General features: G+C 38.2%; 1 long non-coding RNA gene across 1 annotated transcript in view; it reads left to right on the forward strand.

Moving 5' to 3' along the window:
• Nucleotides 1-3,582: 3,582 nt before the first annotated feature.
• Nucleotides 3,583-25,333, forward strand: part of LOC133557983 (uncharacterized) — a 47,487-nt gene continuing 25,736 nt past the window's right edge. Inside the window, exon 1 of the long non-coding RNA XR_009807879.1 lies at nt 3,583-3,756. This is a non-coding gene — a long non-coding RNA (uncharacterized LOC133557983). The remainder of the gene's footprint in view (nt 3,757-25,333) is intronic.

Genomic DNA, 25,333 nt, shown 5'->3' on the forward strand with positions numbered 1-25,333 from the left:
CCAAAGCATGATGTTTCCACCCCCATGCTTCACAGTAGGTGTGGTGTTCTTGGGATGCAACTCAGTATTCTTCTTCCTCCAAACACGACAAGTTGAGTTTATACCAAAAAGTTATATTTTGGTTTCATCTGACCACATGACATTCTTCCAATCCTCTGCTGTATCATCCATGTGTTCTCTGGCAAACTTCAGACGGGCCTGGGCATGCACTGGCTTAAGCAGGGGGACACGTCTGGCACTGCAGGATTTGATTCTCTGTCGGCGTAGTGTGTTACTAATGGTAACCTCTGTTACTTTGGTCCCAGCTCTCTGCAGGTCATTCACCAGGTCCCCTCGTGTGGTTCTGGGATTTTGGCTCACCGTTCTCATGATCATTTTGACCCCACGGGATGACATCTTGCGTGGAGCCCTAGATCGAGGGAGATTATCAGTGGTCTTGTATGTGTTCCATTTTCTGATAATTGCTCCACAGTGGATTTTTTTACACCAAGCTGCTTGCTTATTGCAGATTCACTCTTCCCAGTCTGGTGCAGGTCTACAATTTTCCTGGTGTCCTTTGACAGCTCTTTGGTCTTGGCCATAGTGGAGTTTGGAGTCTGACTGTTTGAGGCTGTGGACAGGTGTCTTTTATACAGATAACAAGTTCAAACAGGTTCCATTAATACAGGTAACGAGTGGAGGATAGAAGAGCTTCTTAAAGAAGAAGTTACAGGTCTGTGAGAGATCTGCCAGAGATCTTCCTTGTTTGAAGTGACCAAATACTTATTTTCCACCATATTTTACAAATAAATTATTTAAAATTCCTACAATGTGAATTCCTGGATTTTTTTTTTCACGTTCTGTCTCTCACAGTTGAAGTGTATCTATGATGAAAATTACAGACCTCTGTCATCATTTTAAGTGGGAGAACTTGCACAATCCTTTGCTGACTAAATACTTTTTTGCCCCACTGTATATGGAAAAACTGGTATATGTGTCTTTTATAGAATGTGTACACACATTCTTAAAGGATGTTTTTTATTGCTTCTTTTATTTATTTATTAGATGCATTTTACTTAATATGCACAAGCTCTGTTTTAATGTTATGTGATATTGCCTTTTATTATGTATTCTTTGTTTTATGTAGTGTGTGTTTGTTTTATATCTATCTATCTATCTATCTATCTATCTATCTATCTATCTATCTATCCATCCATCCATCCATTTTCTACCGCTTATTCCCTTTGGGGTCACGGGAGGCGCTGGTGCCTATCTCAGCTACAATCGGGCAGAACGTGGAGTACACCCTGGACAAGTCGCCAGCTCATCGCAGGGCCAACAGGTAGACAACATTTACGCTCACATTCACACACTAGGGCCAATTTAGTGTTTCCAATCAACCTATTCCCAGGTGCATGTCTCTGGAAGTGGGAGAGAACCCACGCAGTCACGGGGAGGACATACAATCTCCACACAGAAAGATCCCGAGCCTGGGATTGAACCCTGACTACTCAGGACCTTTGTATTGTGAGGCAGACGCACTAACCCATATTTCACCATGCTGCCCTATATATATTTATATTTATATATTTAAAGTCTCTAATCAATCAATGATTATTTATATAGCCCTAAATCACCAGTGTCTCAAAGGGCTATGCAAACCACAACGACATCCTCGGTAGAGCCCACATAAGGGCAAGGAAAACTCACACCCGAAAGCAATGGATGTCGAGCGGGTCTAACATGATACTGTGAAAGTTCAATCCATAGTGGATCCAACACAACCGTGAGAGTCCAGTCCAAAGTGGATCCAGCACAGCAGAGAGAGTCCCGTCCACAGTGGAGGCGGATCAGCAGCACAGAGATGTCCCAGCCGATACACAGGCGAGCGGTCCATCCTGGGTCTCGACTCTGGACAGCCAGTACTTCATCCATGGCCACCGGACCGGACCCCCTCCACAAGGGAGAGTGGGACAGAGGAGAAAAAGAAAAGAAACGGCAGATCAACTGGTCTAAAAAGGGAGTCTATCTCAAGGTTAGAGTATACAAATGATAAATAATTGTATTCATTTATTTTTAATTAATAACATCATTCAAAGTAATAGTAATTTAAATTCATATTCCCTACGGGCACCCCGGATAATATATAAATATGTAAAAAAGGACCTATTAACCTAATATTTTAAATAGTGGTAATTTATTAAATGTCATATATGAAACCTTTTTTGCCTCTTATATTCGGAATATTTTTTTTCACCAATACTAGATCTAATCTAAGTATGATAACGTGACAAAATATATTATCCTTAATGGCGTACTGAAATGATATTTTCTTATTTAAACGGGGATAGCAGGTCCATTCTATGTGTCATACTTGATCATTTCGCGATATTGCCATATTTTTGCTGAAAGGATTTAGTAGAGAACATACACGATAAAGTTCGCTACTGGAGAAAAGCCCTGCCTCTCCCGGAAATCGCAGACGTTGACGTCACATGTTGATGGCTCCTCACATATTCCCATTGATTATAATGGGAGCCTCCAACAAAAAGTGCTATTCGGACCGAGAAAATGACAATTTCCCCATTAATTTGAGCGAGGATGAAAGATCTGTGTTTGAGGATATTGATAGCGACGGACTAAAAAACAAAACAAAAAAAAACACAATTGCATTGAGACGGATTCCTATGTTTTTAGAGACATTTACAAGGATAATTATGGGAAATCCCTTAACTTTCTATTGTGTTGCTAGTGTTTTAGTGAGTTTAACAGTACCTGATAGTCGGAAGTGTTGACGGCAGCTGTACGGGAGCCGCAAGCTCAGCTGATATCCGGTAAGAAGCGACTTTTTAACCACAATTTTCTCACCGAAACCTGCTGGTTGACAAGAGTCCATGTCCGCTCTGATCCATAGGAAAGTTTCACCTCCGTGAATTAAAAAAAAGGAATCACCGTGTGTTTGTGTGGCTAAAGGTGAAAGCTTCCCAACTCCATCTTGCTACTTTGACTTCTCCAATATTAATTGAACAAATTGCAAAAGATTCAGCAACACAGTTCTCCAAAATACTGTGTAATTATGCCGTTAAAGCAGACGACATTTAGCTGTGTGTGTGCGTAGCGCTCATACTTCCTAAAACCCGTGACGTCTTGCGTACACGTCATCATTACACGACGTTTTCAAGACGAAACTCCCGGGAAATTTAAAATTGCAATTTAGTAAACTAAAAAGGCCATATTGGCATGTGTTTTAATGTTAATATTTCATCATTGATATATAAACTATCAGACTGCGTGGTGGGTAGTAGTGGGTTTCAGTAGGCCTTTAACAAACTACTAAATTAAAAATACTATAGGGATAAAAAGGTGCGTCTGGTGTAATGTGCCACAAGAGGGCGCTCCTCTCTCCTATAATAATCTCAAACGATTTTATGAAAGGAAAAAAAAATATTACATTTACGTTTGAATGAAAAGGACATTTTTTTACACATAAAAGTTTTAAAAATGTGTCACCAAACACTACTATTGTAATTTTGAATTATATACTTAGACGGGGAACTTAAATCAAAGCAGTGCTTCACCCAATTCCCTCCCCTTCTGCAAACATCAGTGAGTGTGCGGGGGATTGTGGTCCAGCAGGCAGGCTGAAAAGCCCCCATTGACTGTGGAATTTCACTGGTCACTCTGCTACTCTCAGCTCTTTCTACATTCAAGCTGTCAGCCCCAGCATGACCCAGCTAAGAACTGGGAGCTTTAAACACAAGGGCCTGGACCGTGAAGGTATGCATTTGTTTAAACATCAACACAAACGCTCATAAATAGCATAGTGGTACCTCCTCTGTCAGACATCAACATAAAATATGTAATCATAATATCGAAAATCTGTTAGGCACGTAGCATGTGTCACATACCAAGTTATATGACTCTGGGGTAAATAGTTGTAAAATGAGCTAAAAAAAAAAAAAAAGCTAACAGCATGAGTCACATACAAAGTTATATGAGTCTGGGATAAGCGCTTGCAAAATGAGCCAAACAATTTAACATGATAATATTGGCATGCTTACAGTTAGCATGTTTCACATAACAAGGTATGTGACTCTGGGGTAAGCCGTTGCAAAATGAGCAAATTTTTTTTTAGCATGTTCATGTTAGCATGCAAACACTTAGCATGTGTCACCTACCAAGTTATACACAAATGGTTGTAAAATTAGCTAAAAAAAAAAGTTGGCATGCGAGCTAACATTGGCATGCTAACTCTTAGCATGTATAATGGACCGAGTTAAATGACTCCGGGAAAAACAGTTGCAAAATGAGCTAAAAATGTTGGCATGCAAATGCTAATAATTAGCATGCGTCACATATCAAGTGATGTGACTGTGATTAACAGTTGCAAAATGAGCTAAAGAAGTTAGCATGCTAACAGCATGTGTCACATACTAAGTTATATGATTTTTGTGGTAAACGGTTGCAACATTAGATTAAAAAAGTTAGCCTGCTAACATTGGCATGCTAACAGCATGTGTCACATACCAAATTATATTAGTCTGGGGCAAATGGTTGCTAAATGAGCTAAAAATGTTAGCAGGCCGATGTTAAGCATTCTTACAATTAGCATGTGTCACATACCAAGATATATGACTCTGGGGTAAATCGTTGCAAAATGAGTAAACCTTTTTTTTCAGCATGTTCATGTTAGCATACTAACACTTAGCATGTGTCACATACCAAGTTATACACAAACGGTTGTAAAATTAGCTAAAAAAAAATTGGCATGCGAGCTAACATTGGCATGCTAACATTTAGCATGTATAATGGACATAGTTATGTGACTCCGGGATAAACAGTTGCAAAATGAGCTAAAAATGTTGGCATGCAAATGCTAATAATTAGCATGTGTCACATATCAAGTGATGTGACTCCGTGATTAACAGTTGCAAAATGAGCTAAAGAAGTTAGCATGCTAGCAGTTAGCATGTGTCACATACTAAGTTGTATGATTTTTAGGGTAAATGGTTGCAACATTAGATTAAAAAAGTTAGCCTGCTAACATTGGCATGCTAACAGCATGTGTCACATACCAAATTATATTAGTCTGGGGTAAATGGTTGCTAAATGAGCTAAAAATGTTAGCAGGCCGATGTTAAGCATTCTTACAATTAGCATGTGTCACATACCAAGATATATGACTCTGGGGTAAATCGTTGCAAAATGAGTAAACCTTTTTTTTCAGCATGTTCATGTTAGCATACTAACACTTAGCATGTGTCACATACCAAGTTATACACAAACGGTTGTAAAATTAGCTAAAAAAAAATTTGGCATGCGAGCTAACATTGGCATGCTAACACTTAGCATGTATCATGGACAGAGTTATGTGGCTCCGGGATAAACAGTTGCAAAATGAGCTAAAAATGTTGGCATGCAAATGCTAATAATTAGCATGTGTCACATATCAAGTGATGTGACTCCGTGATTATCAGTTGCAAAATGAGCTAAAGAAGTTAGCATGCTAGCAGTTAGCATGTGTCACATACTAAGTTGTATGATTTTTAGGGTAAATGGTTGCAACATTAGATTAAAAAAGTTAGCCTGCTAACATTGGCATGCTAACAGCATGTGTCACATACCAAATTATATGAGTCTGGGGTAAATGGTTGCTAAATGAGCTAAAAATGTTAGCACGCTGATGCTAAACATGCTTACAATTAGCATGTGTCACATACCAAGGTATATGACTGGGGTAAATCGTTCCAAAATGAGCAAACATTTTTTTTTAGCATGTTCATTTTAGCATGCTAACACTTAGTATGTGTCACATACCAAGTTATACACAAACGGTTGTAAAATTAGCTAAAAAAAAAAGTTGGCATGCGAGCTAACATTAGAATGCTAAAACTTAGCATGTATCATGGACAGAGTTATGTGGCTCCGGGATAAACAGTTGCAAAATGAGTTTAAAATGTTGGCATGCAAATGCTAAAAATTAGCATGTGTCACATATCAAGTGATGTGACTCTGTAATTAACAGTTGCAAAATGACCTAAAGAAGTTCGCATGCTAACAGTTAGCATGTGCCACATACTAAGTTGTATGATTTTTAGGGTAAACGGTTGCAACATTAGATTAAAAAAGTTAGCCTGCTAACATAGGCATGCTAACAGCATGTGTCACCAAATCATATGAGTCTGGGGTAAATGGTTGCTAAATGAGCTAAAAATGTTAGCACGCTGATGTTAAGCATGCTTACAATTAGCATGTGTCACATACCAAGGTATATGACTCTGGTGTAAATCGTTGCAAAATGAGCAAACCTTTTTGTCAGCATGTTCATGTTAGCATGCTAACACTTAGCATGTGTCACATACCAAGTTATTTGACTCTGGGCTAAACGGATGTAAAATGAGCTAAAAAAAAGTTGGCATGCTAGCTAACATTAGAATGCTAACACCATGTCTCACATACCTAATTATGTGACACCATGATAAACGGTTGCAAAATGAGCTAAAAAAGTTGGCATGCAAATGCTAAAAATTAGCAGGTGTCACATATCAAGTAATATGACCCTGAGGTAAACCGTTTCAAAATGAGCAAAAAAATGTTTAACACGCTAATGTTTGCATGCTAACAGTTAGCATGTTTCCCATACCAAGGTATATGACTGGTGTAAAACTGTTGCAAAATGAGCAAAAATAATTAGCAAGTTCATGCTAGCATGCTAACACTTAGCATGAGGCACATACCAAGTTATTTGACTCTGGCCTAAACGGTTGTAAAATGAGCTAAAAAAGTTGTCATGCTAACACTTAGCACGTGTCACATATCAAGGTATGTGACTCTGAGATAAACAGTTGCAAAATGAGCTAAAAAAGTTGGCATGCAAATGCTAACATGTATCAAGTCATATTACTCTGGGGTCAACGGTTGCAAAATGAGCTAAAGAAGTTAGCATGCTAACATTTTGCATGTGTCACATACAAAGTTATATGATTTTAGGGTAAACAGTGGAAACATTAGATTAAAAAGTTAGCATGTTAATGTTAGCATGCTTACATGCTAACATTGGCATGTTAACAACATGTGTTACACACCAAGTTATATGACACTGGGGTTGCAAAATGAGCTAAAAATTTTAGCCTGTTGATGTTGGCATGCTAGCATGCTAAAGTTAGCATGCCTACAATCAGCATGTGTCACATACCAAGTTGTATGGCAAAGGTGAATGGCTGCGGAATTAGAGAAAAAAAGTGTTAAATTAGTTGAAAAAATGAGTACGCTAATGTTTGCATATTGATTGCAAATGTTTGAATTGTGGTGTAGAATAAGATGTGATGCTAATAATATGTGGTCATAGTGCACACCTCACCATACATACAGGTTCTTTAACAGGGACACACGGTGTTGTCAAGCACAGCTGGAAGAGTTTGCTGTGGAACAATTCATGAAACACAATTGTACTTTGGCCAAGAAAGGTCACAACAAATACAACAACATTAAGCAACAATGGCAGTGACATGGAGCACTAGTCAGTCTGTCTCCTCAATCACTTGGTGCTTCTGTCGCTGCTGCTGTGTGCCTCACTTCTACATGTATTGTCTTGTGGTTTAATGTTGTCTTGTGCCCTTATGGTGTTGTGTTGTGGCTTAATGTTTTTGTGTTGTGGCTTAAAGTTGTTGTGTTGTGACTTAATGTTTTTGTCTTGTGACTCAAAGCTGTTGTGTTGTGGCTTCATGTTATTGTGTGGTGGCTTTATGCTGTTATGGTGTGGCTTTTGTGTTGTTGTGGTGTGGTTTTATGTTGTTTTGTGCCCTTATGGTGTTGTGTTGTGGCCTAATGTTTTTGTGTTGTGGCTTAAAGTTGTTGTGTTGTGACTTAAAGTTGTTGTGTTGTGGCCTAATGTTTTTGTCTTGTGACTTAAAGTTGTTGTGTTGTGGCTTCATGTTGTTGGTTTGTGGCTTTGTTTTTTTTTTGTGACTCAGAGTTGTTGTGTTGTGGTTTTATGTTTTTGTGTTGTGGTTTTATGTTTTTGTGTTGTGGCTTCATGTTGTTGTGTTGTGGCTTCATGTTGCTGTGTTGTGGCTTCATGTTGCTGTGTTGTGGCTTCATGTTGCTGTGTTGTGGCTTCATGTTGATGTGTTGTGGCTTCATGTGGTTGTGTTGTGGCTTCATATTGTTACAGTGTTGTGACTTAAAGTTGTTATGTTGTGGTTTCATGTTTTTGTGTTCTGACTTAAAGTTGTTGTGTTGTGGCGTCATGTTGCTGTTTTGTGGCTTTTTTTTTGTTTTGTGACTCAAAGTTGTGTTGTGGTTTTATGTTTTTGTGTTGTGACTTCATATTGTGGTGTTGTGACTTAAATGTGTTGTGTTGTGGCTTCATGTTGTTGTGTTGTGGCTTAAAGTTGTTGTGTTGTGGCTTCATGTTGTTGGTTTGTGGCTTTATGTTTTTGTCCTGTGACATACAGTTGTTGTGTTGTGGTTTTATGTTTTTGTGTTGTGACTTGAAGTTATTTTGTTGTGGCTTCATGTTGTTGTGTTGTGACTTCATAATGTTGTGAGTTAAAGTTGTTGTGTTGTGGCTTCATGTTGTTGTGTTGTGGCTTCATGTTGTTAGTTTGTGGTTTTATGTTTTTGTCTTGTGACATAAAGTTGTTGTGTTGTGGTTTTATGTTTGTGTGTTGTGGCTTCATGTTGTTGTGTTGTGGCTTCATGTTGTTGTGTTGTGACTTCATGTTGATGTGTTGTGGCTTCATGTTGTTGTGTTGTGGCTTCATATTGTTACAGTGTTGTGACTTAAATTTGTTGTGTTGTGGTTTCATGTTGTTGTGTTGTGGCCTTAAGGTTTTTGTGTTCTGACTTAAAGTTGTTGTGTTGTGGTTTAAAGTTGTTGTGGCGTCATGTTTTGGTTTTGTGGCTTTGTTTTTGTTTTGTGACTCAAAGTTTTTGTGTTGTGGTTTTATGTTTTTGTGTTGTGACTTAAAGTTGTTGTGTTGTTGCTTAATGTTGTGTTGTGGCTTCATGTTGTTGTGTTGTGACTTCATATTGTTGTGTTGTGACTTCATGTTGTTGTGTTGTGGCTTAAAGTTGTTGTGTTGTGGCGTCATGTTGCTTTTTTGTGGCTTTGTTTTTGTTTTGTGACTCAAAGTGGTTGTGTTGTGGTTTTATGTGTTTTTGTTGTGTCTTAGTTATTGTGTTGAGGTTTTTTTTTCTTTTTCTTGTGACTCACGGTTGCTGTGGCTTCATGTTGTTGTGTTGTGACTATATGTTGTTGTGTGGTTTAATGTTATTGTGTTGTGACCTATGGTGTTGTGATTTTGTCTTGTGACTCAAAGTTTGTGTTGTGCTTCATGTTGTGTTGCGACATAAGTTGCTGTGTTGTGGCTTTGTTATTTTGTTGTGGCTTCATGTTGTTATGATGTGGGTTTATGATGTCTTGTCACTTAAAATTGTTCTGATGTGGATTTATGTTATTGTTTTTTGTGGCTTTATGTTATTGTGTTTTGGCTTTATGTTCTTGTGTTGTGGTTTTATGATTTTGTCCCGTGACTCAAAGTTGTTGTGTTGTGGCTTCATTATGTGTTTTTGTCTTGTGACTCAAAATTGTTGTGTTGTGACTTAAAGTTGGTTTGTTGTGGTTTTGTTTTATTGTTTTGTGGTTGTATTTTATTTTGGTGTAGCTTTATATTGTTGTGTTGTGGCTTCATGTTGTTGTGTTGTGGCTTTTTGTTATTGTGTTGTGGCTTCATGTTATTTTGTTGTTGCTTCATGTTGTTGTGATCTGGCTTCATGGTGTGTTGGGACTTAAAATTGTTGTGTTGTGGTTTTATGTTGTGGTGTAGTGTATGTTGTTGTTTTGCAGTTGTGCCCTTATGTTGTTGGGTTGTGACTTTTTTATTTTGTTGTGGCTTTATGTTTTTGTGTTGTAGTTTTATGTTTTTGTTTCTTGACTCAAAGCTGTTGTGTTGTGGCTTCATGTTATTTTGTTGTGGCTTCATGTTGTTAAGTTGTGCCTTATCTTGTTGTGCAATGGCTTCATGTTGTTGTGCTGTGACTTACAGTAAAGTGGTTGTGTTGTGGCTTTGTTTTTGTGTTGTGATTTAAAGTTGTTGTGTTGTGTCTTAAAGTTGTTGTGTTGTGGTTGTATGTTTTTGTGTTGTGACTTAAAGTTGTTGTGTTGTGGTTTTTTGTTTTTCTGTTGTGACTTAAAGTTGTGTTGTAGCTTTATGTTGTTGCGGTGTAGTTTTATTTTGGTGAGAGGTGCCCTTACCTTGTTGTGTTGTGGTTTCGTGTTGTTGTGCTGTGACTTACAGTAAAGTTGTTGTATTATGGTTTTATGTTTTTGCGTTGTGACTTAAAGTTGTTGTTTTGTGGCTTTATGTTGTTGCAGTGTAGTTTTATGTTTGTTTGTTGTGTCCTTACCTTGTTGTGGTGTGGTTTCATGTTGTTGTGCTGTGACTTACAGTAAAGTTGTTGTGTTGTGACTTTGTTATTGTGTTGTGTCTTTATTTGGTTGTTTTTTGACTTAAAGTTTTTGTGTTGTGTTTTTTGTGTTGTGACCTGAAATTGTTGTGTTGAGGTTTTATGTTTTTGTGTTGTTACTGAAAGTTGTGTTGTGGTTTTATTTGTTTGTATTGTGACTTTAAGTTGTTGCTATTTTATGTTTTTGTGTTGTGACTTATGTTTTGTTGTGCCTCAATGTTGTGGTGTTTTAGGTTTGTTTTGTTTTGTGATTCGGCCACCCAGGACAAGCGGTAGAAAAATGGATGGATGGACAGACTAAAAGTGGTTGCGTTGTGCCTTTACAGTGTTGTATTGTAGCTTTTGCATTTGTTGTGACCTTGTTGGCCACCATACATTTGAGATAAGGTGATGTATGAATGTAAAAAAAAAAAAGCAGAAGGATAAAAGCAGAAGTTTTCGATACTATCAATATTTGGATACCGATCAACATTATTTTAAAATCAGTATCATAATAACTCTTCCTATATTGTGGGCTAACTTTGTAAAAAAAACAAAAAAAAACAGAATGGAGTCGAACATAAAGTGCATCAATCCTTTACTTTCCACTGAGCCAGTAACAGCAGGAACAGCACAACTAGTGACTTCCTGGTCTCCTCTCTTGGCGAATACCTACTTAGTGGTTAGAGTGTCTGCCCTGAGATCAGTAGGTTGGGAGTTCAAACCCCGGCCGAGTCATACCAAAGACTATAAAAATTGGACCCATTGCCTCCCTGCTTGGCACTCAGCATTAAGGGTTGGATTTGGGGGTTAAATCACCAAATGATTCCTGAGCACGGCGTACGCTGCTGCTCACTGCTCCCCTCACCTCCTAGGGGGTGAACAAGGGGATGGGTAAAAAGCAGAGGACAAATCATTGGTACTTTATTATAATCTCTCTCTCTCTCTCTCTCTCTCTCTCTCTCTCTCTCTCTCTCTCTCTCTCTCTCTCTCTCTCTCTATATATATATATATATATACGCCTACGCCTGCTTGTACCCACCCACTCTGTGCTCTATATAAACCATTGTATGTGAATGCTTCCATTAAAATCTCCTGATGATTGAGGGAACCCCTCATGAAACAGATCTGTAGAGATGAAGTAGTCTTGTGATTTTTTCCCACACCTACATATTGCGCTCTACCACGGTATCGAGCACTATTCTCCGGATAATCCAATCAAGACATATATATATATATATATATATATATACACACACTATTGTGATCACCACATTATCATCCATCCATCCATTTTCTGCCGCTTATTCCCGTTAGGGATCGCGGGGGGCGCTGGCGCCTATCTCAGCTACAATCGGGCGGAAGGCGGGGTACACCCTGGACAAGTCGCCACCTCATCGCAGGGCCAACACAGATAGACAGACAACATTCACACTCACATTCACACACTAGGGCCAATTTAGTGTTGCCAATCAACCTATCCCCAGGTGCATGTCTTTGGAAGTGGGAGGAAGCCGGAGTACCCGGAGGGAACCCACGCATTCACGGGGAGAATATGCAAACTCCACACAGAAAGATCCCGAGCCTGGATTTGAACCCAGGACTGCAGGACCTTCGTATTGTGAAGCAGACGCACTAACCCCTCTGCCACCGTGAAGCCCCACATTATCATAACATTTAAATTTTTTCTGGTATCAATAATATGTTATTCACCTCCCAGGGGGTGAACAAGGGGATGGGTCAAATGCAGAGAACAAATCATTGGTACTTCAATTTAATCTCTCTCTCTCTCTCTCTCTCTCTCTCTCTCTCTCTCTCTCTCGCTGTCTCTCTATATACACTATTGTGATCACTACATCATCATAATATTTAATTTTTTTCTGGTATTAATAATATACATGTTTTTTGACATGATGACTTTATAATTTGAATATCTTGACATAATTCTTCAATTATTTTTTCAGTTATATGCATCCAATTTGTCATATTTTGAAAATTTCTCCTGAAAAGTATGTCATTTTTTGGTAACATTTTAATATTTTTACTTTATTATCATAATAGTGTGATAGTATCAAATTAAAAAGTTATTGTAATATTATTCAAATCCAGCCTCGGGATCTTCCTGTGTGGAGTTTGCATGTTCTCCCCGTGAATGCGTGGGTTCCCTCCGGGTACTGCGGCTTCCTCCCAATTCCAAAGACATGCACCTGGGGATAGGTTGATTGGCAACACTAAATTGGCCCTAGAGTGTGAATGTGAGTGTGAATGTAGTCTGTCTATCTGTGTTGGCCCTGCGATGAGGTGGCGACTTGTCCAGGGTGTACCCCGCCTTCCGCCCGATTGTAGCTGAGATAGGCACCAGCGCCCCCCGCGACCCCAAAAGGGAATAAGCGGTAGAAAATGGATGGATGGATGTAATATTATACATTTTTCTTTACAATATTTGACATTTCTCTCCTCATGAAATTATATGTTCTTAGAATATCCCCATTGGGTTTCTTTTCTCATATTAGTATTTTTTCCACCTAAAATTATTGCAGTAGTTCTGAATCTCTCCAGGACCTTCACCGGTGCATGTGAGTGACAGGAAGAACAGCTCTGACCTGCTTTGGGACAAGTCTATTGGTTGGCATGAATACATCTCTCGATAGTGAATACAAGACTTAAAAATATGTTAGCACAATAAATCCAGCAACACCTATAAATCACCACTAGATGACAGTATTGCCAGTTAACAAATGTAACGTCATGAATGTTTCATGATGGATGATGATGACAAATAGAAACAAATGATTGATTTACATACGGAATGTTCATTTTCACACTCCCTGCTTTAAATATATATTTTTTTAATATATACGCACAGAGAATAGTTGTAGAGGCCAGAAACATTGTCCATGTTTGATGTTGGTAAACAAACAGGAAGTGGAGTTTCTCCATAAGACAAGAGGGTTGTTTATGTTTATTCATACATCAGCTTTATTACCAGAATAGCAGAAGACTGGAACCAAAATAAACACAAAGGAGTCCAATCCTCTCAATGACTGAATTATATGTAACCGCCAATCCTCCAGTCCCACTCTCACCCCACACTTTTATCCTCTTAGCTTTCTAATGCTCACCTGGATTCTACCTCACACTTACCTATTGCCATGCTGTGTGTGTGTGTGTGTGTGTGTGTGTGTGTGTGTGTGTGTGTGTGTGTGTGTGTGTGTGCGTGCGTGCGTGTGTGCGTGCGTGCGTGCGTGTGTGTGCCTACGTGTCGGGATCACAGCCAATTAAGACTTCAAAGTTCATGGAGAGTTCATATTTCTGTTAGCAAACTACTTCCTTTTTCATGGAGATTAGAGCAGAATTGTTATCATTCAGTTTCCTGTATATGTATATATTCTATAAAGTCTTCTACAAAACATCCAAAAACCTTGCAAGCAGTTTTTCACTATTTTATAATGCACAGAAAAAAGGCAACGTATGTGTTCTTGTCTCACATAAATATAATGGATGTTGGGTGACATTTGGGCAGCACGGTGAAAGAGGGGTTAGTGCGTCTGGCTCACAATACGAAGGTCCTGAGTAGTCCTGGGTTCAATCCCGGGCTCGGGATCTTTCTTTGTGGAGTTTGCATGTTCTCCCCGTGACTGCGTGGGTTCCCTCCGGGTAATCCGGCTTCCTCCCACTTCCAAAGACATGCACCTGGGGATAGGTTGATTGGCAACACTAAATTGGCCCTAGTGTGTGAATGTGAGTGTGAATGTTGTCTGTCTTATCTGTGTTGGCCCTGCGATGAGGTAGTGACTTGTCCAGGGTGTACACCGCCTTCCGCCCGATTTTAGCTGAAATAGGCACCAGTTCCCCCCGCGACCCCAAAGGGAATAAGCGGTAGTAAATGGATGGATGGATGGATGGATGGATGGGCGACATTTAAAACAAAAAAATGCAGAGTCCCATCTAAGGCCTTTCTTTTTTAAATAATTTTTGAATTTTTTTCATAAAGTATTTGGACTTTATTATGGTTAAATTATGAGGGTCATTGTAGTTTTAGGCCAATGCTGTGTAGGCCTGTTAGGTTTTAAAGGCCTACTGAAACCCACTCCACTACTACCAACCACGCAGTCTGATAGTTTATACATCAATGATGAAATATTAACATTGCAACACATGGCAATACGGCCGGTTTAGTTTACTAAATTGCAATTTTAAATTTCCCGCGGAGGTTCCTGTTGAAAACGTCGCGGAATGATGACGCTTATGTTGACGTGTGCTTGTGACGTTATTGGTTTGAGCGGACATTTTAGCCCAGCACCACTTACGGCTAAAAGTCGTCCAATTTAATCGCTTAATTACACAGTATTTTGGACATCTATTTTGCTGAATCTTTTGCAATATGTTCATTTAATAATGGAGACTATATCGAAGAATGCTGTTGGTGGAAAGCGGTGGATTGCAGCTGCCTTTAGCAACCAAAACACAGCCTGTGTTTCTTTGTTTGTTGTGAAGCTTTAATATTGAACAGAGCGGTCAAGCGAACATGTTTCTCCACCACATGTCAACCAGCAAGTTTTTGGACGACAAAATTATGATATTAAGTCGTCTCTTACCGGAGACTTGAGCGGAGTTTGCGTCCTCCTACAGCAGCTGTCAAAAAGGCAGCTGTGACTTTCTTGTCTCCTTCATATGGCTTCCCTCAGAGACACTGGCAGTCTTTCAGGTATGACTTTATAATCTCACTAAAACACTAGTAACGCAATAATCAGATAAGGGATTTTCCAGAATTATCCTAGTAAATGTGTCTAATAACATCTGAATCGCTCCCACTGCCGTCGCCTTTATTTATTTTTATTTTTTTCTAGTGCTTCACTCTAACTTTCCTCATCCACAAATCTTTCATCCCTGCTCAAATTAATGGGGAAATTGTCGCTTTCTCGGTCCGAATCGCTCTTGCTGCTGGTGGCTTTGATTATAAACAATATGAGGATGAGAGGAGCCCTACAACCCGTGACGTCACGCGCACATTGTCTGCTACTTCCGGTACAGGCAAGGCTTTTTTACTAGCGACCAAAAGTTGCAAGCTTTATCGTGGATGTTCTTTACTAAATCCTTTCAGCAAAAATATGGCAATATCGCGAAATGATCAAGTATGACACATAGAATGGACCTGCTATCCCCGTTTAAATAAGAAAATCTCATTTCAGTAGGTCTTTAAACATGATACTAAGACTCACTTTCCTACAGTCGAGGAGATAAGAGAATCTTTGAAGGCTAGTAAAAAAATTATATATATTAAAAAATAAATGAAGGAGGAAAGGGAGTTTGACCGGAAAATTGCAGGTTTTAGTTCAACAATCCCCAGACTATTTTTCTCCTAAGTTCCTGGAAAGCAGCTCATTCTGTTTTAATGTGCAAAACAACTCAGTGCATGCACGGGTTTGAAGGATGGGACAGTGGAGAATAGAATCAAATCCATCTTTATTGTCCACTGAGGTGGAAAATTGTCTTTTGTCCCAAAAAAAATACCAGCTCTTACAGCCACACTTAAAAAACAAACCCTAAAAACTAAGATCACAAGAAAAATTATGACAATTGAGCCACGTTAATAAGTTTGTACTGTTTCAAGAAAATATTGTAACAGAACTGAAATGACTCATAATTTTCTAACTCTTAAAATTATTTTATTTTCAGAATACTTTGACTTCATTCTCACGATATTACAAATTTCTCACCCCCTCTTGAAAAACCTGACCATATCATCTAAATATTTTGACTTTATTCACGTAATGTAAATAATTTTAGATCATTTTCATAGATCGTCTTATTTCATATTTTTCTCTTAATAATTGCTTTTTTGTCCAAAAATCAAGACTTTGTTCTCCACTTAATTTTTATATTTTTGTTTCCATTGATAAGCCGTTTATGACTATCATGTACTGAATATTTTTTTCTCCTAAAATTATGACATCATGGTTATAATAGGTCACATTTTTCTCAAAATAACAGACTTGTTTAGTCCAAAAATCATGACATTAATCTTGGATTATTTTCAGCTAATCCTTAATTTTTTAAGGGTGATTTAATAAAGCGTTTTTGCTCATTTAGTGAATTCCTGCCAGCCCCCTAAAATTATGACATAGATTGTCATAATATTTCACATTTTTCTTACAATAATAGACTTTTGTTGTCCAAATATCATCTATTTTTGGAATTTTTTCTATTAATTTTAAAGTTTCCCCCCTAAATTACGACGTCATTGCCATAATATTTCACATTTTTGTCATATATATTTTTTTCTTGTAATAATAATATGCATGTTTTTGTGCATGATAATTTTATAATTTGAACATCTTGACTTAATTCTTCAATTATTTTTCCAGTGATATGCATCTAATTTGTTTCATATATTGAATATTTCCCTCTAAAATTATGTAATTTTTTTGGTAACATGTTAATATTTTTACTTTATTATCATAGTAATGTAATTGTGTCAATTTAAAAAGTTATGTGATATTATAAATTTTTTCTTATAATATTTGGCATTTCTCCCCTCATGAAATTATATGTTCTCAGAATATCCCTATTGGTTTTCTTTTCTCATATTAGTGTTTTTACAAAAATGATTACAGTAGTTTGTCTGAAAATTTACCTAATATTCATAATATTACAAACATTTTTTTAGAGATGTCCGATAATGGCTTTTTTGCCGATATCCGATACTCCGATACTCTTAATTCTAACTCTTAATTACTGATACCGATATCAACCAATACCGATACATACAGCTGTGGAATTAACACATTAATATGCCTAATTTTGTTGTGATGACCCGCTGGATGCATTAAACAATGTAACAAGGTTTTCCAAAATAAATCAACTCACGTTATGGGAAAAAATGCCAACTTGGCATATTTGTTATTGAAGTCACAAAGTGCATTCTTCTTTTTAACAAGCCTCAAAACAGCAGCTTGGAATTTGGGACATGCTCTCCCTGAGAGAGCAAGAGGAGGTTGAAGTGGGCGGAGATGGTGGTAGGGGGAGGTTGAGGTGGTTAGGGAGTAGCGAGGGGATAGGATGGTGTATATTGTAGCGTCCCGGAATAGTTAGTGCTGCAAGGGGTTCTGGGTGTTTGTTCTGTTGTGTTTATGTTGTGTTACGGTGCAGATGTTCTCCCGAGACGTGTTTGTCATTCTTGTTTGGTGTGGGTTCACAGCGTGGCGCATATTTGTAACAGTATTAAAGTTGTTTATACGGACACCCTCAGTGTGACCTGTATGGCTGTTGACCAAGTATGCCTTGCATCCACTTTTGTGTGTGAAAAGACGTAAATACAGTATTATGTGATTGGGCTGTCACGCAAAGGCAGTGGCTTTTAAGGTTTATTGACGCTCTGTACTCATCCCTACATCCGTGTACCCAGCGGCGTTTTAAAAAGTCATAAATCATTATTTTTGAAACCGATTCCGATCATTTTGAAACCGATACCGATAATTTCCGATATTATATCTTAAAGCATTTATCGGCCGATAATATCGGCTGCCCGATATTATCGGTCATCTCTAATTTTGTTTATCATGATATTACACTTTTCTAACAAATCCTCTTAAAATTATGACTTCACTCCTGTACTATTTTCAAATTATTCTGATGATATACTACTGTCATAAAATAACTTTTTTTTTTTGTGTGTTTTATCAACTTTTTTTAGTTTCAAATTGATTTGATATTACGGTACTGCCCTGAATTTACTACATTTATTATTTCAAAAAGGTTGAATTGTACATCAACAAATACAAAACACGACTGCAATGTGTCTGTATAATACTTTTTCCTGTAATATTTCCTCATTTGTGCCATTTTGCCTTCCAGCTTTAAACAGCTGCTAACTCATCTTAATATCTACCATCAAGTTCATTTGTGGTTTGATTGCGTCAAAGGCAGCCAGACAGCAGCAGTTGCATGAATGTTTCACAAAAAAAGCATTGAAATCCTAAGTGAATGACAGCAGAGAGTACATTCCTGACAGAAAACACAAAGTTGGCCTACATAATTCTGTCCAAGCCGCATGGCAAAGTAGCACAGTGGAAAATGACAATTTGTGTCAGTCTCTCTTGTGCTATCATGTTGCACTGCTGAGGTTTCCGTCACTTCTCTCGCTGTGCAAGACGCATTCATCACTTTTTTTTTGCCAAAGCTGCGCAGTAACGTCTTTGGACTAAAATGGAAAGGCCCCTGGTTCACTTCCTGGACTCCTGCTGCTTGAGTATAAAGCAAACATTAACAAGCAACACTGAAGGAAGATCTATTTTACAAAAACAACTTTAGGCTTATTTGTATTAAAAATACCACAACATTTTCTATACTATTTCTTTACTGTATGGTTTGGATTAACCTGCAACAATATGTGGGTCAAATTTCAGATTAGCGGCGTTGGCAAAACAAAGTATCTTAACATTTTTATAGCGTAATTTGGCTGAATTCTGTTGAAAAATGCCTGATTTATGTTTTCGTTCTTTAAAGCGGGACATTTAATTTATTTAATTACTTGTGAAGCATAAGTCAGAGTGTTAAAGTTAAAGGACCAATGATTGTCACACACACACTGGGAGTTGCGAAATGTGTTCTCTTCATTTGACCTATCCCCTTGTTCACCCCCTGGGAGGTGAGGGGAGCAGTGAGCAGCAGGTACGCCGTGCTCAGGAATCATTTGGTAATTTAACCCCCAATTCCAACCCTTGATGCTGACTGCCAAGCAGGGAGGCAATGGGTCCCATGTTTTGTAATCTTTGGTATGACTCGGCCGGGGTTTGAACTCACAACCTCCCAGTCTCAGGGTGGACACTCTAACCACAAGGCCACTAAGCTTGTGTGTGTGTGTGTGTGTGTGTGTTAATGTAAATGTAGTGTATTCGGAAAGTATTCACAGCGCTCCATTTTTTCCATATTTTGTTATGTTACAATCTAATTCCAAAATTCAAATTCTTTAACATCTTTAAAATTGTACCGACAATACACTATAATGACAATGGGAAAACCTTTTTTTTTTTTTTATATTTTTGCAAATTTATTAAAAATAAAAAAAACATTAGTATTCACAGCCTTTTCTCGATACATTGTTGATGCACTTTTGTAAGCAATTACAGCCTTGAGGCTTTTTGAATACGGTGCCGTAAGCTTGGCACACCTATCTATCAATGTTCACTCTGTCAGAGCTACAGCATTCCTCTGTGGAGAGAGGAGAACCTTCCAGAAGGACAACCATCTCTGGAGCAATCCACCAGTCAGGCGTGAATTGTAGAGTGGCCAGACGGAAGCCATTTCTTAGTAAAAAGTTTGCCAAAATGCACCTTAAAGACTCTCAGACCATGAGAAACAAAATTCTCTGGTCTGATGAGACAAAGATTGAACACTTCGTCATGGATGCCAGGCATCATGTTTGGAGGAAACCGGGCACCATTCATCACCAGGACAATACCATCCCTACAATGAAGCATGCTGGTGTCAGCATCATTCTGTGGGGATGGTTTTCAGCGGCAGGTACTGGGATACTGGTCAGGATAGATGGAAAGAGGAATGCAGCAAAGTACAGAGACATCCTGGATGAAAACCAACACTTATCATTCAACCTGAGGTGCTGCAAAGAGGAATGCGCGAAACTGCCCAAAGATAGGTGTTCCAAGTTTGTGGCTGTAATTGCTGCCAAAGGTGCATCAACAAAGTATTGAGCAAATGCTGTGAATACTTATGTACATACCATTTTTTGTTTTGTTTTATATATTTAATAAATTGTAAATAAAGAAAAAAAAAGAAAAAAACTTTCACATTGTCATTACGGTATATTGTGTGTAGAATTATGAGGAACTTGGAGACTAGTCAAGACAGAGGGAAAGATGAATGCAGCAATTTACAGAGACATCCTGGATGAAAACCAACGCTTCCCATCCAACCTGATAGAGCTAGAGAGGTGTTGTAAAGAGAAATGGGCAAAGAGGAATGGGCGAATGCAATTTTTGTTTTATTTTTAATAAACCTTTTCACATCGTCATTATGGGGTATTGCCTGTAGAATTTTGAGGACAAAAAATTATACTTTTCGGATGCACTGTAAGAACAAAAATATATGTTCATACTAATTACTTATAACACAGATTTGTCATTAAATGTATGAATACTTTTTTAGCCCCCTGAATGGAAATAGATTAATCAAAGCCAATTATGCAAATTATACGGTGATGTCATATTGTGTGTAATGTTCTATACTCTCAATTGAACATTTTAAATGTTGTTGTTTACTTGAGTGATATTGCCATCAAACCTCTTACCACGTATCTTATGTTTGACTGCCATATACTGGTCACACATATCATCACACCATGTACCAAATAAAATTGCTTCAAAGTTGTAATGCAAAACCTGTACATTAGGCGCACCGGGTTATTAGGCGCCCTGTCGAGTTTTGAGAAAAAAAAAGGATTTTAAATAAGCCTTATAGTCTGGAAAATACGATAACTGGATTTTTTCAAATGATACAATACAATTAAAGTTAAGAAAAGGAGTAACACAAATTTGTAAAGGATATCTGAAGGATTTAAACTTCTATATTTCTAATTTCAGGAAGCAGTGTCAGGCAACAAATGATATGGTTTTGTGTTTAAGGTAGTTTATTAAATAAATATAAAACATTTAGTGACAGTGGTACTTCAACTTAAGAGTGCCTCGACTTAAAGGCCTACTGAAACCCACCATTACCCACCACGCAGTCTGATAGTTTATATATCAATGATGAAATATTAACATTGCAACACATGCCAATACGGTCTTTTTAGTTTACTAAATTGCAATTTAAAATTTCCCTGGAGTTTCGTCTTCGAAGTTCGCAAGACGTCATGGGTTTTTAGGAAGTATGAGCGCTGCACACACACACAGCTAAATGCCGTCTGTTTTAACGGCATAATTATACAGTTTTTTTGGACATCTGTGTTGCTGAATCTTTTGCAATTTGTTCAATTAATATTGGAGAAGTCACAGTAGAAAGATGGAGTTGGGAAGCTTTAGCCTTTGGTCACACAAACACACGGTGATTCCTTGTTTAAAATTCCTGGAGGTGAAACTTTCTAATGGATTACAGCGCGGTCAAGAGAACATGGATCCCGACCACATGTCAACCAGCAGGTTTCGGTGAGAAAATTGTGGTTAAAAAGTCAGTTCTTACCGGAGAAAAGCTGAGCTTGTGCCGTCCATAGCTGCTGTCGACTCCCCTGAGACACTGCGCGTCAAGACACCCGTGGAGACACCCTTCCGATTATCAGGTACTGTTAAACTCACTAAAACACTAGCAACACAATAGAAAGATAAGGGATTTCCCAGAATTAACCTAGTAAATGTGTCTAAAAACATCGGAATACGTCCCAATGCAATCGCCTTTTTTTTTTTTTTTTTTAACTTTTTTTTTCCTAGTCCGTCGCTATCAATATCCTCAAACACGAATCTTTCATCCTCGCTCAAATTAATGGGGAAATTGTCGTTTTCTCGGTCCGAATAGCACTTTTTGTTGGAGGCTCCCATTAAAAACAATGTGAATATGTGAGGAGCCATCAAACATGTGACGTCATCGTCTGCGACTTCCGGTAGAGGCAGGGCTTTTCTCTTAGCACCAAAAGTTGCAAACTTTATCGTGGATGTTCTGTACTAAATCCTTTCAGCAAAAATATGTCAATATCGCGAAATGATCAAGTATGACATATAGAATGGACCTGCTATCCCCGTTTAAATAAGAAAATCTCATTTCAGTAGGCATTTAAGAGGTAAACCTGAGATAGGAGCTGTCGCCTGACTAATTGTTCTCCTTTAAGTTGCAAGCAAAACATTTTGTTACAATTCCCGCTATTTGTTTGTGTAGCTAATGTTAAAGTAAGATCGGACTAAAACATCTGGTAATACTTTCTAGAATTAGCTTAAAACTACGGATCGACATATCTGTGTTTTTACACCATGGGAAAAAAGAACGTGAGTGTGAAGGACAGTGCTGAGAAGGAATGGATCAGGGATGTCAAATTCATTCTAGATCGGGGGCCACAAGGTGAAAAATCTACTCCAAAGTGGGACTGGTAAAATCACAGCATGTTAACTTAAAAATAAAGACAACTTTAGATTGTTTTCTCTGTTTAAAAATAGAACAAGCATATTCTGAAAATGCACAAATCATAATGTATTTGGGTTTTCTTTTACACTTACATGTTGCGGTTAATAGTATTCTATCTTTATTTGTCGTGATTTATACTTTCTGAAATAAATAATGTGATAATGTTCATCAGTCAACTCACTGGTGTTAATTTTCAATATATCAAGATTAAAAATATCAAAATCAAATTACAGGATGTTATTTATGTAGTTTGCTCATTTTCCTCGACTTGTGCATTAACAACATCCATCCATCCATCCATCCATCCATCCATTTACTACCGCTTATACCCCTTTGGGGTCACGGGGGGCGCTGGTGCCTATCTCAGCTACAATCGAGCGGAAGGCGGTGTACACCCTGGACAAGTCGCCAGCTCATCGCAGGCATTAACAACGTGGTTTATTTTTTTTAACATATGAAGCATCATCTACAAAGATACAAAGATTTGTTATTGCGACACATTTAGAACAGCAGTTCATTTTTATAATTAGCAAACTCATCCCGGGTATAACCTGTTTGCGGTCTTGATCCGGTCCTCGGGCCGTATGTTTGACACCTCTGAAGTAGATGATATTGAATTAACAAAAAAAAAAAAAAAAACATGACAGAGAGTGTATTTGAGCAATGTGAGCGTATCACTAATATACTGCACCATACTGAAGCAGTATGAGTCTAATGCCTGCTAAAAATGTTAGACTGCGACGTCAAATGTCACATTATTTCTTGATGGGTGTACATTAGGGCAGTGGTTCTCAACCTTTTTTCAGTGATGTACCCCCTGTGAGCATTTTTATAATTCAAGAATATCCCCTAATCAGAGCAAAGCATTTTTGGTTTAAAAAAAGAGATAAAGAAGTAAAATACAGCACAATGTCATCAGTTTCTGATTGATTAAATTGTATAACAGCGCTAAATATTGCTCATTTGTAGTGTTCTTTCTTGAACTATTCGGAAAAAAAAGATATAAAAATAACTAAAAACTTGTTGAAATATAAACAAGTGATTCAATTATAAATAAAGATTTCTACACTAACTTGAAGTGCCCTCTTTGGGGATTGTAATGGAGATCCATCTGGATTCATGAACTTAATTCTAAACATTTCTTCACAAAAAAATAAATCTTTAACATTTATGGAACATGTTCACAAAAAATCTAGCTGTCAACACTGAATATTGGATTGTTGTATTTTTTTCACAGTTTATGAACTTACATTCATATTTTGTTGAAGTATTATTCAATAAATATATTTATAGAGGATTTTTGAATTGTTGCTATTTTTAGAATATTAAAAAAAAATCTCACGTACCCCTTGGCATACCTTCAAGTACCCCCAGGGGTACGCGTACCCACATTTGAGAACCACTGCATTAGGGGTTAAACATGCAAGGGGAGGGAATGGTGGCAGTGGGAGTGGGTGGTGGATTCTTTGCCACACCAGTTGGCCTGAGTGGTTGCAGGAAAGTAGAGGAAGGGAGGAAGTTTGTGTGTGTGTGTGTGTGTGTGTGTGCCACGTTTTAATCCCTCCATTAAAATTTCCAATCAGAGCAACATTGTGAATGATTGACACTTCCCATGTTTATTATTGTGTTTTGCAGTCCCATTGTGGTCATGCTATCTAGTTGTCAGCTGGAGTTAATAATACACAACTCAAAACTCTAAATCCTCCCTTGCAACAGTGCATACCGTTGCCATGGTTACCGAGCCACTCGGACACAACACCATGACACATCGCGCCACCGTCCCTCAGTGTGTTTGCGTGTCAAGTCAGTGCCTCGCAATCTGGCGGTAACGTGAGAGCGAGATGAAACATCAGCGCATTCCGAGGCGCTTCGTCTTGTCTGAGTTGCTGAGGGGGAGCCAGCGAGGCGAAAGCAAGCAGCAGTAAACATGTCGTCAATGAAATCAGACACAAAAGAGCTCATTTTCCTTCCTCACTTTCTCCATCCTCCATGTTTGGGATGGTGTCCATGCCTTTCAACGTCCATCAACTTACTTTCCTCAACATGCCGAGGGGAAAAACACACAAAGTATTCCGCTGGAATTGCCAGTATGGACTATTCTGCTGCCTGGGTTTGATTCCCGGGCTCGGGGTCTTTCCATGAAGCGTTAGCATGTTCTCCTCGTGACTGCGTGGGTTCTTTCCGGTTAGTCCGGCTTCCTCCCACTTCCAAAGACATACACCTGGGGATAGGTTAATTGGCAACACTAAATGTTCCCTAGTGTGTGATTGTGAGTGTGAATGTTGTCTGTCTATCTGTGTTGGCCCTGCGATGAGGTGGCGACTTGTCCAGGGTGTACTCTGCCTTCCGCCCGATTGTAGTTGAGATAGGCACCAGCACCCCCTGCGACCCTAAAGGGAATAAGCGGTAGAAAATGGATGGATGGATATATATATATATATATATAGTGTATATATACACATACATTCACACAGAGCCTCTTTAAACATATGCATCTCCTAGTGCACAGGTGACAAGCTCATTTGGCCCTTAAAGGCCTGGAAATATGTATAAATAAAGTACTGTAACTTTTCTTACTAAATGTATTAATATTTATGGAGAAAAAAATATGTACTCCACGTAATCGCAAATGTTAACTTAAATATTGTCTATCTGTGCAAAAATATATTATCAAACATTCAAACCGTTTTTATATAGAAATAAATACTAATGATAATTAATTTCAAAGCAAGTTATCCATCAAATTGTGTAATATAAGAGTTGCAATAGATTTTAT

This window comes from Nerophis ophidion, linkage group LG08 (genome assembly GCF_033978795.1).
Source record: "Nerophis ophidion isolate RoL-2023_Sa linkage group LG08, RoL_Noph_v1.0, whole genome shotgun sequence".
In the NCBI taxonomy this organism is placed as follows: Eukaryota; Metazoa; Chordata; class Actinopteri; order Syngnathiformes; family Syngnathidae; genus Nerophis; species Nerophis ophidion.